This window comes from Pristiophorus japonicus, chromosome 6 (assembly GCF_044704955.1).
Source record: "Pristiophorus japonicus isolate sPriJap1 chromosome 6, sPriJap1.hap1, whole genome shotgun sequence".
Lineage (NCBI taxonomy): Eukaryota > Metazoa > Chordata > Chondrichthyes > Pristiophoridae > Pristiophorus > Pristiophorus japonicus.
Window position 1 is genome coordinate 195,243,285 of NC_091982.1, and position 6,054 is coordinate 195,249,338.

Genomic DNA, 6,054 nt, shown 5'->3' on the forward strand with positions numbered 1-6,054 from the left:
CGATGAGGGATCGTGGCTGAGATTCGGTGGGTGATCGTGGCGGAGGTCCAGCATGTTATGTATGTAAACATTGTAACTGTGTAGGACTTGCCACCAGAGGGCGCAACTGTTGGAGGTTCAAGGGTCACCTGCAACCTCGTGCAAGGGAGTATAAAAGATTGTCTGACATGCTGCTTAGGCACTCTGGAGTTGTATTAAAGAGACTAAGGTCACATCAGTTTTAGCTCACAGTACTCAGTCTTGTGGAGTCCTTCCATACTTAACAATTGGCGACGAGTAACAGATTACGAACTTTCTCACGGTCATGGCTGCTGTTGGTATTTTAGAGAAATTTGCAGAGGGTGGTGATTGGGAAGTCTTCATTGAGCGTCTTGAACAGTACTTTGTGGCCAACGAGCTGGATGGAGACAATAAAGTGATCAAGCGCAGGACCCTCAACGTGTGTGGGTCCACAATATACGGCCTCATCAAGAATCTGCTAGCACCGGAGAAACCAGTGGAAAAGACATATTCAGAGTTGTGTCCGCTGGTTCGGAACCATCTCAAGCCGAAGAAGAGCGTTTTAATGGCCAGGTATCAGTTCTACACGCACCACCACTCCGAGGGCCAGGACGTGGCGAGTTATGTCGCCGACCTGAGACGCCTTGCGGGAACTTGCGAATTTACTGGATTTTTGGGGGAAATGCTGCGGGATATTTTTGTGCTTGGCATCGGCCATGAGGTCATTCTTCGCAAACTGCTGTCCGCCGAATCCCTAGACCTGAGCACGGCCATCACGATAGCCCAGGCATTCATATCCACGAGCGATAATACCAGACAGATATCTTCCCAGCATCGAAGTTCCCCGGCAAATATTGTGCATAAAATAACGTCGCCAGCAGGCAGAACTGCATATGGCAGAGCCTACACATCTGCAGCTGCAAGACCTAGGATGATTCAGAGTCTGCCATCGGGCGTGAATACAAATCCATTAGCATCATGTTGGCGCTGCGGGGGTAATCATCGAGCCTGTCAATATCGATTCAAGCACTACATGCGAAACAACGGGGCACCTCCAGCGAATGTGCAAGAATGCTGCGACTCACCACGTGGCAGAGTCAGCAGAAGATGATCGATCTGGTGCGGATCGCGCAGAACAAACAAGAGAGGCAACTAAACCCGAGGAAGAAGTGTATGGGGTACACACCTCCACCACCAAGAGACATCCTGTCATGCTGAAAGTCAAATTGAACGGTATTCCGGTATCAATGGAGTTGGACACGGGGGCGAGTCAGTCAATTATGAGCCAGAAGGCTTTTGAGAAACTGTGGGGCAACAAGGCACAAAGGCCCAAACTGAGTCCGATTCAGACAAAGCTGCGCACCTACACCAAAGAGCTCATACCAGTTATTGGCAGTGCGGCAATTAAGGTATTGTACAATGGAGCTGTGCATGATTTATCACTTTAGATTGTACCGGGCAAAGGCCCAACACTATTTGGAAAGATTCGATGGAACTGGGACGACATCAAAGCACTATCTTCAGTGGATGATGCCTCGTTCGCCCAAGTGCTGCGCAAGTTTCCGTTGCTATTGGAACCAGGCATCGGCAACTTCACAGGCGCCAAGGTGCAGATCCATCTAGTCCCCGATGCGGGGCCCGTTCATCACAAGGCTCGAACGGTTCAAAAGGTGATGAGGGAGAAAGTCGAGATTGAACTGGACAGACTTCAACGAGAGGGAATCATATCGCCAGTCGAGTTCAACGAGTGGGCCAGTCCGATTGTTGCGATGGCACAATCAGAATCTGTGGAAACTACAAGGTAACTATCAACCGAGTCTCGTTACAAGACCAGTACCCGCTACCCAAGGTGGTTGACCTGTTCGCAACGTTAGCGGGGGGGAGAAGTTGTTCACCAAGTTGGACCTAACTTCCACCAACATGACATAGGAGCTGGCTGAATCTTCGAAAAGATTGTCGTGCATCAACGCGCACAAAGGACTGTTTAAATGCCACAGGTGCCCTTTTGGGATTCGCTCAGCTGCTGCCATCTTCCAGAGGAAGATGGCAAGTCTGCTGAAATCGGTTCCGCGCACCGTTGTGTTTCAAGACGACATCCTGATCACCGGTCATGACACCACCGAACACCTGCACAACCTGGAAGAGGTTCTAAGTCGACTAGACAGAGTGGGACTCAGGCTAAAATGCTCCGTGTGTTTTCCTGGCGCCAGAGGTCGAATTTTTGGGGAGAAAGATTTCAGCAGACGGCATCAGACCCACGGACTCAAAGACAGAGGCCATCAAGAATGCACCCAGACAACACAGAATGTGATGGACCTGCATTCATTCCCGGGACTCCTCAACTATTTTAGCAACTTTCTACCCGGGTTAAGCACTTTGCTGGAATAATTGCACATGTTGCTACGTAAGGGTGATGACTGGGTGTGGGGTAAATCTCAAGAGACAGCCTTTGAGAAGGCCAGAAACCTACTTTGTTCGAATAAGTTACTTCTACTGTATGACCCGTGTAAACGATTAGTACTAGCTTGTGATATAAGAACATAAGAACATAAGAATTAGGAACAGGAGTAGGCCATCTAGCCCCTCGAGCCTGCTCCGCCATTCAACAAGATCATGGCTGATCTGGCCGTGGACTCAGCTCCACTTACCCGCCCGCTCCCCGTAACCCTTAATTCCCTTATTGGTTAAAAATCTATTTATCTGTGATTTGAATACATTCAATGAGCTAGCCTCAACTGCTTCCTTGGGCAGAGAATTCCAGATTCACAACTCTCTGGGAGAAGAAATTCCTTCTCAACTCGGTTTTAAATTGGCTCCCCCATATTTTGAGGCTGTGCCCCCTAGTTCTAGTCTCCCCGACCAGTGGAAACAACCTCTCTGCCTCTATCTTGTCTATCCCTTTCATTATTTTAAATGTTTCTAGAAGATCACCCCTCATCCTTCTGAACTCCAATGAGTAAAGGCCCAGTCTACTCAATCTATCATCATAAGGTAACACCCTCACATCAGGAATCAGCCTAGTGAATCGTCTCTGTACCCCCTTCAAAGCCAGTATATCCTTCCTTAAGTAAGGTGTCCAAAACTGCATGCGGTGCTCCAGGTGCGGCCTCACCAATACCCTATACAGTTGCAGCAGGACCTCCCTGCTTTTGTACTCCATCCCTCTCGCAATGAAGGCCAACATTCCATTCGCCTTCCTGATTACCTGCTGCACCTGCAAACTAACTTTTTGGGATTCATGCACAAGGACCCCCTCTGCACCGCAGCATGTTGTAATTTCTCCCCATTCAAATAATATTCCCTTTTACTGTTTTTTTTCCCAAGGTGGATAACCTCACATTTTCCAACATTGTATTCCATCTGCCAAACCTTAGCCCATTCGCTTAACCTATCTAAATCTCTTTGCAACCTCTCTGTATCCTCTACACAACCCGCTTTCCCACTAATCTTTGTGTCATCTGCAAATTTTGTTACACTACACTCTGTCCCCTCTTTCAGGTCATCTATGTATATTGTAAACAGTTGTGGTCCCAGCACCGATCCCTGTGGCACACCACTAACCACCGATTTCCAACCTGAAAAGGACCCATTTATCCCGACTCTCTGCTTTCTGTTAGTCAGCCAATTCTCGATCCATGCTAATACATTTCCGCTGACTCCGCGTACCTTTATCTTCTGCAGTAACCTTTTGTGTGGCACCTTATCGAATGCCTTTTGAAAATCTAAATATACCACATCCATCGGTACACCTCTATCCACCATGCTCGTTATATCCTCAAAGAATTCCAGTAAATTTGTTAAACATGATTTCCCCTTCATGAATCTATGTTGCGTCTGCTTGATTACACTATTCCTATCTAGATGTCCTGCTATTTCTTCCTTAATGATAGCTTCAAGCGTTTTCCACACTACAGATGTTAAACTAACCGGCCTATAGTTACCTGCCTATTGTCTTCCCCCTTTTTTAAACAGAGGCATTACATTAGCTGCTTTTCAATCCGATGGTACCTCCCCAGAGTCCAGAGAATTTTGGTAGATTCTCACGAATGCATCTGCTATAACTTCCGTCATCTCTTTTAATACCCTGGGATGCATTTCATCAGGACCAGGGGACTTCTCTACCTTGAGTCCCATTAGCCTGTCCAGCACTACCCCCCTAGTGATAGTGATTATCTCAAGGTCCTCCCTTCCCACATTCCCGTGACCAGCAATTTTTGGCATGGTTTTTGTGTCTTCCACTGTGAAGACGGAAGCAAAATAATTATTTAAGGTCTCAGCCATTTCCACATTTCCCATTATTAAATCCCCCTTCTCATCTTCTAAGGGACCAACATTTACTTTAGTCATTCTTTTCCGTTTTATATATCGGTAAAAGCTTTTATTATCTGTTTTTATGTTTTGCGCAAGTTTACTTTCATAATCTATCTTTCCTTTCTTTATTGCTTTCTTAGTCATTCTTTGCTGCCGTTTAACATTTTCCCAATCTTCTAGTTTCCCACTAACCTTGGCCACCTTATATGCATTGGTTTTTAATTTGATACTCTCCTTTATTTCCTTGGTTATCCACGGCTGGTTATCCCTTCTCTTCCCGCCCTTGTTTTTCACTGGAATATATTTTTGTTGAGCACTATGAAAGAGCTCCTTAAAAGTCCTCCACTGTTCTTCAATTGTGCCACCGTTTAGTCTGTGTTCCCAGTTTACTTTAGCCAACTCTGCCCTCATCCCACTGTAGTCCCCTTTGTTTAAGCATAGTATGCTCGTTTGAGACACTACTTCCTCACCCTCAATCTGTATTACAAATTCAACCATACTGTGATCACTCATTCCGAGAGGATCTTTTACTAGGAGATCGTTTATTATTCCTGTCTCATTACACAGGATCAGATCTAAGATACCTTTCTCCCTTGTAGGTTCTGTAACATACTGTTCTAAGAAACAATCCCTTATGCATTCTATGAATTCCTCCTCAAGGCTACCCCGTGCGATTTGATTTGACCAATCGATATATAGTTTAAAATCCCCCATGATTACTGCCGTTCCTTTTTCACATGCCTCCATTATTCCCTTGATTATTGTCCGCCCCACCGTGAAGTTATTATTTGGGGGCCTATAAACTACGCCCACCAGTGACTTTTTCTCCTTACTATCTCTAATCTCCACCCACAATGATTCAACATTTTGTTCATTAGAGCCAATATCGTCTCTCACAACTGCCCTGATATCATCCTTTATTAACAGAGCAACCCCACCTCCTTTCCCTTCTTGTCTATCTTTCCGAATTGTCAGATACCCCTGTATGTTTAATTCCCAGTCTTGGCCACCCTGCAACCACGTTTCTGTAATGGCCACCAAATCATACCCATTTGTAATGATTTGTGCCGTCAACTCATTTACTTTATTTCGAATGCTGCGTGCGTTTAGGTAGAGTGTTTTCATACTAGTTTTTAAAACATGATTTTTAGTTTTGACCCCTCCTGCAGCCCCTTTATATTCATACATATTGTCCCTTCCTATCACCTTGTGGTTTACACTAATCCCAGTGCTACTCTGCTCTGTTGCCTCCTGCCTTTTGCATTCTTTCTTGGGGTCCTGTTCATCTGAACTCTCACCCACTCTAACTAGCTCAGAGCCCTCTCCTGGGTTCCGAATACTCCTTGCATTGAGGCACCGAGCTTTCAGGTTTGCCTTTTTATTACACTTTGACCCTTTAGAATGTTGCTGTACAGTGGCCCTTTTTGTTTTTTGCCTTGGGTTTCTCTGCCCTCCACTTTTTCTCATCTCCTTTCTGTCTTTTGTTTCTGTCTCCATTTTGTTTCCCTCTGTCTCCCTGCATTGGTTCCCATCCCCCTGCCATATTAGTTTAACTCCTCCCCAACAGCACTAGCAAACACTCCCCCTAGGACATTGGTTCCGGTCCTGTCTCGGTGCAGACCGTCCGGTTTGTACTGGTTCCACCTCTCCCAGAACCGGTTCCAATGCCCCAGGAATTTGAATCCCTCCCTGCTGCACCACTGCTCAAGCCACGTATTCATCTGAGCTATCCTGCGATTCCTA